Raw genomic sequence first — 10,245 nt, forward strand, 5'->3', positions numbered from 1 at the left:
CTGCCCCTGTGTCCAGCATCTCTGCCCCTGTGGCCAGCATCTCTGCCCCTGTGGCCAGCATTTTGCCCCTCATGTCCATCATTCTGCCCCAGTGTCCAGCATTCTGTCCCAGTGTCCAGCATTCTGCCCCTCATGTCCAGCATTCTCCCCCTGTATCCAGCATACTGCCCCTGTGTCCAGCATTCTGCCCCTGTGTACAGCATTCTGCCCCTGTGTCCAGCATTCTGCCCCTGTGTCCAGCATACTGCCCCTGTGTCCAGCATTCTGCCCCTGTGTACAGCATTCTGCCCCTGTGTCCAGCATACTGCCCCTGTCCAGCTTTCTGCCCCTGTGTCCTTCATTCTGCCCCAGTGTGTCCATCATTCTGCCCCAGTGTGTCCAGCATCTCTGCCCCTGTGTCCAGCATCTCTGCCCCTGTGGCCAGCATTCTGCCCCTAATGTCCAGCATTCTGCCCCCTCATGTCCATCATTCTGCCCCAGTGTCCAGCATTCTGCCCCAGTGTCCAGCAATCTGCCCCTCATGTCCAGCATCCTGCGCCTGTGTCCAGCATACTGCCCCTGTGTCCAGCATTCTGCCCTTGTGTACAGCATTCTGCCCCTGTGTCCAGCATACTGCCCCTGTGCCCAGCATTCTGCCCCTGTGTCCAGCATTCTGCCCCTGTGTCCAGCATACTGCCCCTGTGTCCTGCATTCTGCCCCTGTGTCCAGCATTCTGCCCTTGTGTCCAGCTTCCTGCCCCTGCGTCCAGCTTTCTGCCCGTGTCCAGCTTTCTGCCCCTGTGTCCAGCATTCTGCCCCTGTGTCCAGCATTCTGCCCCTGTGTCCAGCATTCTGCCCCTGTGTCCAGCATACTGCCCCTGTCCAGCATTCTGCCCCTGTGTTTAGCTTTCTGCCCCTGTGTCCAGCATTCTGCCCCAGTGTGTCCAGCGTCTCTGCCCCTGTGTCCAACATCTCTGCCCCTGTGTCCAGCATTTCTGCCCCGGGGCCCCCTGGATCGCCGCTCTCAAAAAAAATAAACAAACACGAGTTCTTACCTGGTCGTGCTCCTGCGGCAGGAGAAACTCAGCTCACTCCCTCCACGCAGCCTCAGGTGAAGCACGCACTCGCCGGCGGCTGACAATGACGTCAGACGCTGGCGACGTGCGCACTGCGGCTCAAGTCAGGTGCCAGCCTCCAACTGGCTGGCGGCTGTTAACTATTGACATATGCCAGTCACGGCTGAAATGCCCTGATGGCGGCCCTGAACTGAGCCCTTGGCCATGACAAGGATCCAACAAAACCTCCTCATTTGCATTTCAGTTAAAAGTAATTTTCGCAGGTATTGTGCCACATTTTGAACAGTGCTAATGTGATGTGTATAGGGGCTAAGTCCCCTATAGCTCTGTATAACTAGTATAATATTCATTTTTTATTCCTGTTAGAGCACCACTTCAACGTTTTGTTTTCAGCTCTGGAGTGGCGCTTCTAATCTAAGGTCATTGACCGTAATCTTATACTTACCAGCTGCTGTCTTCACCTTCAATTGGCATCAATCCGGTCCAGCACCAGCATCTTGTGACCGCAACTTCAGACTGTCTGGAATCCAGTAGTAACTGTCACGAGTTCTCAATGCAAGTCTATGAGAGCCAGAGTGAAGCTCACATAATCTTGCATTGAAAAATGACTTATGGTTTTCTCCAACAAACACTGGAGTTATTTGGCAGGTAGCAAACTGCTGCTGATCCATGGGAGTGGATAGAAAGAGAAGACAGAGGCAGGTAAGCATGAGACTAGGGTCAGGGACTTTAGATTAGAAGTACCACTACAGGACTATAAACAAAAAGCTGAAGTGGTGCTTTAACATTTTTTCATAACCTCAATGTGTTGCTGTTGTAAATGTAGGTGATGGCCACATGGTGTTAGAGTTCTTTGGTAATTGCTGCTTAGGCCAACCCTATCCAGCCATGTACAAATCTGGGCATAAATATAGAAATATTTTCTGTATTACCAAATATTCATAGACACTTTGATGATATTAAGTATATTGTCAGCTAACGTAGGCTAGGGATCCCCCACAAGTTTGTGATTTTTATTGTATATATTTGATATGGCTGCTGACAAGACACAGATAATGAAAACCTGGAGCATGAATATTGATTAGATATCTGTAATCCAGAACACGGCTTGTGTATCAGAGAAAACTGTAATCACAACGGTTGGAAAATAAATTATTGCACGAATTAAATTGCTTAATGCTCTTTATTGCCAATGAACCAGCATATATACTAGGCTGACATTTAGTTTCTGGGGATTTGTCGTCTTCCAGGATTCCTAGTACTGAAAAGAAAACATGATTGTTATTTTAAATATTTTCTATTGTGAAACATCATTTTTTACCACTTCTTTATGGCATAATTGTGTCCCCTGATTATAAACTAATAATGTTAATTGTAGGAAGTGTAACTGCAGTACCTTACAGTGGCCACTAAACAATATGCGGCACTGCAGTGTACACTGCCTATATCCAGCCGCTGCCGGGCAGATATCTGGTGCCTGGTGACCTATAGATCGATCATCAGTATTTTACCTTTAACCCCAAGGTTGGTTTGCACGTTAATGATCGGGCTAATTTTTACAATTCTGTCCACTGTCCATTTATGAAGTTATAACTCTGGAATCCTTCAACGGATCCCGGTGATTCTGACAATGTTTTCTCGTGACATATTGTACTTCATAGAGTTAAAGTAATCCCTGCACTCGTATAGTTAAAGTTGCGTACATCAAAAAGTTTTATTTGACTTGAATCAGTGGTAAAAACTGCTTGGCGAATTAACGTTTCGGCCAGCCCGTGGCCTTGATCACAAAATCGCCCAATGGAAATCTGTTGTTTAAAGTAAGGATACTGTATGACTGATGAGTCAGATAGAGGGACGCAGTTGTGTAACCAAACTGATATGGTATAAACGCTTGCCAGTGCACTATAACCGTAGTTCAGGCCGGAAAGGAAACAATGGCTGTCATGTATATAGAATCAGGATTACAGATCAGGCTGTGTAGTTCCTGTTTCCTCTGGAATATCCCAGGGGGAGCAAGGGAAGATAGTGCTGTCTCGCATATGGAATCAGGGGCACAGGTTAGAATGTATGAACCCTGTGTGGTTTGGTATATCACAGATGAAGCCAGGGGTAATATCAATCTATTTCTCCTCGTTTCCTGTATGTGAAGCAAGCGTTGGTGGCCAAGTGGAGGGCGCCGACACAAACCTGTGTCACTGCCTTGTCACAGGTTTGTGTCGGCGCCCTCTACTACTCTAAAATTATATTTTCGCCCCAGTTTTGTATTTTCCCAAGGGTAACATGAGAAATTGGACCCCAAAAGTTGTTATGCAATTTGTCCTGAGTACGCTGATACCCCATATGTGGGGGGAAACACAGTTTGAGCGCATGCAGACTTAGATGGATTGGTCTGCAGGCGTCACATTGCATTTGCAGAGCCTCTGATATAACTAAACAGTAGAATCCCCCCACAAGTGACCCCATATTGGAAACTAGACCCCCCAAGGAACTTATCTAGATGTGTTGTGAGAACTTTGAGCCCCCAAGTGTTTCACTACAGTTTATAACGCAGAGCCGTGAAAATAAAAAATCCTTTTTTTTTCCACAAAAATTATTTTTTAGCCCCCAGTTTTGTATTTTCCCAAGGGTAACAAGAGAAATTGGACCACAAAAGTTGTTGTCCAATGTGTCCTAAGTAGGCTGATACCCCATATGTTGGGGTAAACCCCTGTTTGGGCACACGGGAGAGCTCAGAAGGGAAGGAGCACTGTTTTACTTTTTCAACGCAGAATTGGCTGGAATTGAGATCAGGCGCCATGTCATGTTTGGAGAGCCCCTGATGTGCCTAAACAGTGGAAACCCCCCAATTATAACTGAAACCTTAATCCAAACACACCCCTAACGCTAATCCCAATGATAACCATAACCACACCCCTAACCCTGACACACCCCTAACCCCATTCCCAACCCTATTCCCAACCGTAAATGTAATCCAAACCCTAACTGTAACTTTAGCTCCAACCCTAAACCTAACTTTAGCCCGAACCCTAACCCTAACTTTAGCCCCAACCCTAACTGTGGTCCTAACCCTAGCCCCAACCCTAACCCTAGCCCTAGCCCTAACCCTAGCCCTAAAACTAACCCTAGCCCTAACCCTAATGGGAAAATGGAAATAAATACATTTTTTTTATTTTTCCCTAACTAAGAGGGTAATGAAGGAGGGTTTGATTTACTATTTATAGCGGGGGGGGGGGTTTAGCGGATTTTTCTGATTGGCAGCTGTCACATACTAAAAAACGCTCTTTATTGCAAAAAATATTTTTTGTGTTACCACATTTTGAGAGCTATAATTTTTCTATATTTTGGTCCACAGAGTCATGTGAGGTCTTGTATTTGGCGAGCCGAGTTGCCGTTTTTATTGGTAACATTTTCGGGCAAGTGACTTTTTTTAATCGCTTTTTATACCGATTTTTGTGAGACAGGATGACCAAAAACCAGCTATTCATGAAATTCTTTTGGGGGGGGCCTTTTATACCATTCCGCGTTTGGTAAAATGGATAAAGCAGTTTTATTCTTCGGGTCAGTACAATTACAGCGATACCTCATTTATATATTTTTTTATGTTTTGGCGCTTTTATACGATAAAAACTATTTTATAGAAAAAATAATTATTTTTGCATCGCTTTATTCTGAGGACTATAACTTTTTTTATTTTTTTGCTGATGATGCTGTATGGCGGCTCGTTTTTTACGGCACAAGATGACATTTTCAGTGTACCATGGTTAATTATATCTGCCTTTTTGATTGCGTGTTATTCCACTTTTTGTTCGGCGGTATGATAATAAAGCGTTGTTTTTTGACTCATTTTTTTTTTTTTTTACGGTGTTCACTGAAGGGCTGATACAAAATATGTGTACTATTATTGTTTTTTTTATTTAGATAAAGAAATGTATTTATGGGTATAATATATATGTTTTTAGGAATTTTTTTTTCATTTTTTTAAACATCTGAATATTTTTTTTACACTATAATATTGCCCCGGGGGGGCATCATGCTATAATGTAAGATCGCTGACCTGACACTTTGCTGTGCATTCTGACGTGCACTCCTGGAGGCTTCCCGGCGCCTTCTCTGAGCAGGCGCTGGTAAGCCACCTCCCTGCAGGACCTGGATGCAGCCCCACGGCCATTTTGGATCTGGGCCTGCAGGGAAGAGGAGGAAAGAGACCCTCGGAGCCACACGATCACATTGCGTTGCTCCGAGGGTCTCAGGGAAGCACGCAGGGAGCCCCCTGCGCGATGATTCCCTATACCGCTGGAACACTGCGATCATGTTTGATCGCAGTGTGATGGGGGTTAATGTGCCGGGGGTGGTCCGTGACTGTTCCTGGCACATAGTGCCAGATGTCAGCTACGATAGTCAGCTGACACCCAGCCGCTATCGGCCGCCCTCCCCCCGAGAGCACGGCCGATCGCTATGACGTACTATCCCGTCGGTGGGCCCACGGGCCCACACCACCTCGACGGGATAGTACGTCTAATGTCAGAAAGGGGTTAATAACTAATAATATATTCTATGTCATTTGATTGTAGTTGATTATTGTTGTGAATTCTGTTATCGAACTCCCTCCTGTGGTCATGAATGGTACTTCGGCGAGTTCTGTCCATGGACTCCGTCTGGTGGCTGTGAGTGGAGCTGCTGCTTCTGAGGTTCCTTCCACAGGTGATGTAGTTAATTCTTTGGCTGGCTGCTCTATTTAACTCCACTCAGATCGTTACTCCATGCCAGCTGTCAATGTTTTTGTTCTGGTTTAGTTCACTCCTGGATCTTTCTGGTGACCTGTCTACTCCAGCAGAAGCTAAGTCCCTGCTAGTTTATTATTTGTTCATTGTTTTCTTGTCCAGCCTGCTATTATGATTTTGCCTTGCTAGCTGGAAGCTCTGGGATGCAGAGTGGCACCTCCGCACCGTGAGTCGGTGCGGAGGTCTTTTTGCACACTCTGCGTGGTCTTTTGTAGTATTTTGTGCTGACCGCAAAGTTACCTTTCCTATCCTCAGTCTGTTTAGTAAGTTTGGCCTCCCTTTGCTGAAACCTATTTCATTTCTGTGTTTGTGACTTTCATCTTTACTCACAGTCAATATATGTGGGGGGCTGCCTTTTCCTTTGGGGAATTTCTCTGAGGCAAGGTAGGCTTTATTTTCTATCTTTAGGGCTAGTTAGCTCTTAGGCTGTGACGAATTGCATAGGGAGCGTTAGGAGCAATCCACGGCTATTTCTAGTGTGTGTGATAGGATTAGGGATTGCCGTCAGCAGAGTTCCCACTTCCCAGAGCTTGTCCTGTGCCAGTTTAACTATCAGGTCGTTCCGGGTGCTCCTAACCACCAGGTCCATAACAGATTATACAGAGGGGACTCCATGTCAAAATTAAATGTCCCTCCTGGTGACAGTTGACTACGTGGTATTTTTATAATTTGCACTTCTGATCATCTCTTACCTTCATCATGCATTTGTCTAGTATTGATTATTCATATTCTTTTAAATTGGCAAACTCGCTATTATTTTATCTATCAAATTCATTCCATCATTTTCCAAAATGCTTTGAAGGAATGTCACATTTATTGATCCACCTTGAATTTTTTTGAGCCAGTCTTCTCCAGACCTTATTAGGAGAGATATCATTCCAGCATCAAGGTTGAGATCACATATTTTGGTCTTCATTTTTTCCTTCATTTCGTGAAGAATTTTTTTATACTTTTCTGATTGAAGAATGTCGTTTAAAGCAGCTTCAATTTTGTCCAGGATAGAATAAAGTTCGCCATGGTTCTTGGACTTGCACTTGCTGTGACATGTAGTGGAATCAGCTGGAGAAAAAAAATTGTGGATGAATATTATTAACCAGTTCATGACCAGGTCATTTACCTCCATTCCTGACTTGGCATATTTTCAGATTTTATCGTGCATGTCTTTTAACAACTCATTGCATTTTTCCTCGTTCGAACATTCGAATGATCTTTGCCACTTTTTTTTGCAACACATGGGGCTTACGTCTTATGTCATTTTTATATTCAGTTTTTTTCACAAAAAAAGAGGCAAAATATAAAGAAAAATAGGAAATTTTACCACCAAAGAAAAAAAAATATTTTAAGTTGTGTTTATACATTGGATATACTTTTTTATGGGGGGGTGGTGTTGGAAACATTTAGTCTAATAGTGTCTCTTTTTTATATGTTATTTTTCATATATTTTATATTTATTTCTTCAATTATTTTAAACATTGGGCCTCCTAGAAAATACTTGGGTGGGTATATTTGTACTTGGGGGGGGGGGGGGGGGCTGATTTTCCTTGTAACAAGCTTGTATATTAGTGTCCACTCTAGTGAGATATCTGCCTCCTGACCCAGCAGCTCCTGTCCCTCCATATACCCAGCATTCACATGATCATGTGGTCAAGAGGAGACAGGAGGGTAAGAGATGGAAAAGTTTTACAGGGTAATAAACCAAAACTAAGTTCTCACTGGGAAGTCTGGCTGAGTGTGATAGCAGCTTCCCTCCCCAACAAATATTTAAGATCTATGGTCAGTCTAGAAGTCGATTTTAGTAGAACCTCCCTTTGGACTTTCTGGAATTTTGTATTCTGCAATAATCTGATATCCTTCTGTTACATGAATCCATCCTATTATGCGCAAAAGTAAATTAGATTATAACAGCCTTGAACTTTGGTTGATTTTGATGGTGTCCACAAGACACAAAAACTCTGCTCACACATTATGCATGCACCCCATGGAATTGCCCGTAAAAAGGGCCAATGCTTTTACCTTTTGCATCCATAGACTTCTACAGACGTATGAAAAAAGCGCATAATTTTGGAATTTATCTAGTCGTTCTGAATGTACATTCCGTTTTTCTAAGGGAGTTTTTAAATGCATTAAGTTAGGATTGTAAAATACCCTTCACCCCCCTCCCCCCGTACTATATACCTATGTGTGCTACGTACATCACATATTTTTTTTCATGAGGTGATTTGAGGTTTGTAATTTTATTGTTTTGCCATAATATTCTCCTGAATTGCTTTTAGCTTTTCAGCATGACACATTATTACATGATTTGTTTTTAACTTACACCATAGCATTAATATTATATATCATTAAATGGTTATCACCAAAATCACAATACATAACTTAATGATCACTGAGGTTCTGACAGTTGGAATTCCCAGCGATCCTGAGAATGTGATTCTGGAAGCTGGAACTGAGCTCTGCAGAGCCCCTTCTTAAATGGTGGGAAGCTGCACATGATCAACCTCTGCTCCATTCATTGCATTACTGGAAAGTCGTGTACAGCACTTGGCTTTCTCCGGCTGTACTATAGACTATGAGTGGAGAGGAAATCAAGCAAGCGCACCTCTGCCCCATCCAAAACAGTGCTGGTTCCAGTGCCCACTTCTCGGGATCACTAGTGGTCACCAATGGTCAGATTCACAGAGATCAGTCTCTCTATAGATAAAAGATAATGTACAATTTCAGGAATAACCTTCCAATATTACAATGAACAAATATTATATTTTCATACCTTGCTGAGTCCATGTGAAAACCAGAAGAGCGAGTAAAGTAATGCAGCGTAACATGGCTGGTTAATGTGGTGACTGCCTGTGAAAGTCTCAAACCAATGATTTGGCCATGAACTATTTATTCTTTCCATTCCTCTTACATAAACAGGAGTGACCCCTCCCCCATATCTACAATTAAATGATTATTATTATGATTATTTTTGTTAGACAGAATGCATTTTCTCAAATGTCACTACTCAGGGGCGGTAATCTAATAATTATATAGACTAAAAGGTCATGTAAGTTTTGTTAACCTTTTAAGATTTCTTGTTTTTGGAAATGATTTATATGACATCTGATCTGACACCCCAATCAAAAATAAAAAAAAAATGAGCCATCACGTTGTTATCATATCTGTTCGTTTTCTTTCATTTTATTGAATTTTGAGTTTCTTATTTGAACATTTTCTAAATTTTAGCTTCACATGTGCAGTGAAGAAAACGAAAAAACTAATATATCCAAATAACTTTATTTAAACAAATTAGGATTAAAAACTAACACAACACCCAGACCCTGTATAGTGGGAGTGGGTAATAAAAACCTGGCCCGAAAGTATCGAGGGCAAAGGGTGGGATTAGATGGACTAAAATACAATACTACACGTCCTTAAAGTACTCCCTGCCTGTCTGCGGAGGTTGGCACCCTCTTGAACGCAACACGGCGCCCCCGCTCCTCGTCGGCTGACCCTTCAAACTCTGTAGGTCCCTATATCCACGTGGGGATGCTATATCACTACCGATGCTCCTAAACAGCCCACAACCTAGGGCCCAAAGAATAATAATAATAACCACACCAAACCGATGCCAGGTGGTAATTCACCAAAAAACAACAAACGGTCTGACCGTACAAAGCCCTATACACTTATACACCGCCTATTTTAAGGCTAGTACACCCTATGGAGTCCCTAACCAGAAGTCCCTGCCTTTCAGCGGAGGTTGGCACCCTCTTGAACGCAAATGGCGCTCCCGCTCCTCGGCGGCTGCCCCTGCTCACCCTCACGCAATCCCTGCAACAGTTAGGGATGCTGTATCCGGGTGGTGCCTTAGGGGCTACACTAGTGACCTGTAGTGATGGTACCCTGTAACTCGGTCAGACCATGGAAAAATATAGAGATAGCTTGAAAATACTTAAACCACCCTTTGCCCTCGATACTTTCGGGCCAGGTTTTTATTACCCACTCCCACTATACAGGGTCTGGGTGTAGTTTTTAATCCTAATTTGTTTAAATAAAGTTATTTGGATATATTAGTTTTTTCGTTTTCTTTGCTAAATACTAATTTGGATTATCAGACAGTATACTTTTTTTCACATGTGCAGTGACAGAAATTTTGGATGCTAGTAGATAGGTGCACTCAACTAAGCTCCTTCAGTAGTCATAAAAGACTCAAAATGGCTGATAGAAATGATGTATCGTAGGCCTGATGCAAAAATTAGATATTTATGCAAAAACTTGCCAACGCTTCCAAATTCTTTCCATGACACCTGAGTTTGCTTCTGGATTCAGATGTGTGACTAGATGGTGGCCCGATTCTAACGCATCGGGTATTCTAGAATATGTATGTAGTTTACTTATGAAGATTTCAGAATAATGCAATGAATACACAGG

At 43.0% G+C, this 10,245-nt stretch overlaps 1 long non-coding RNA gene across 1 annotated transcript; it reads right to left on the reverse strand.

Moving 5' to 3' along the window:
- Positions 1 to 2,218: 2,218 nt before the first annotated feature.
- Positions 2,219 to 8,692, reverse strand: LOC138667776 (uncharacterized). The gene is made up of 3 exons (XR_011318933.1): positions 8,603 to 8,692; positions 6,528 to 6,894; positions 2,219 to 2,315 (listed from the first exon to the last, which is right to left on the reverse strand). It is a non-coding gene; the product is annotated as an uncharacterized lncRNA (long non-coding RNA).
- Positions 8,693 to 10,245: the final 1,553 nt, after the last annotated feature.

Source organism: Ranitomeya imitator, chromosome 2, assembly GCF_032444005.1.
Source record: "Ranitomeya imitator isolate aRanImi1 chromosome 2, aRanImi1.pri, whole genome shotgun sequence".
Lineage (NCBI taxonomy): Eukaryota > Metazoa > Chordata > Amphibia > Anura > Dendrobatidae > Ranitomeya > Ranitomeya imitator.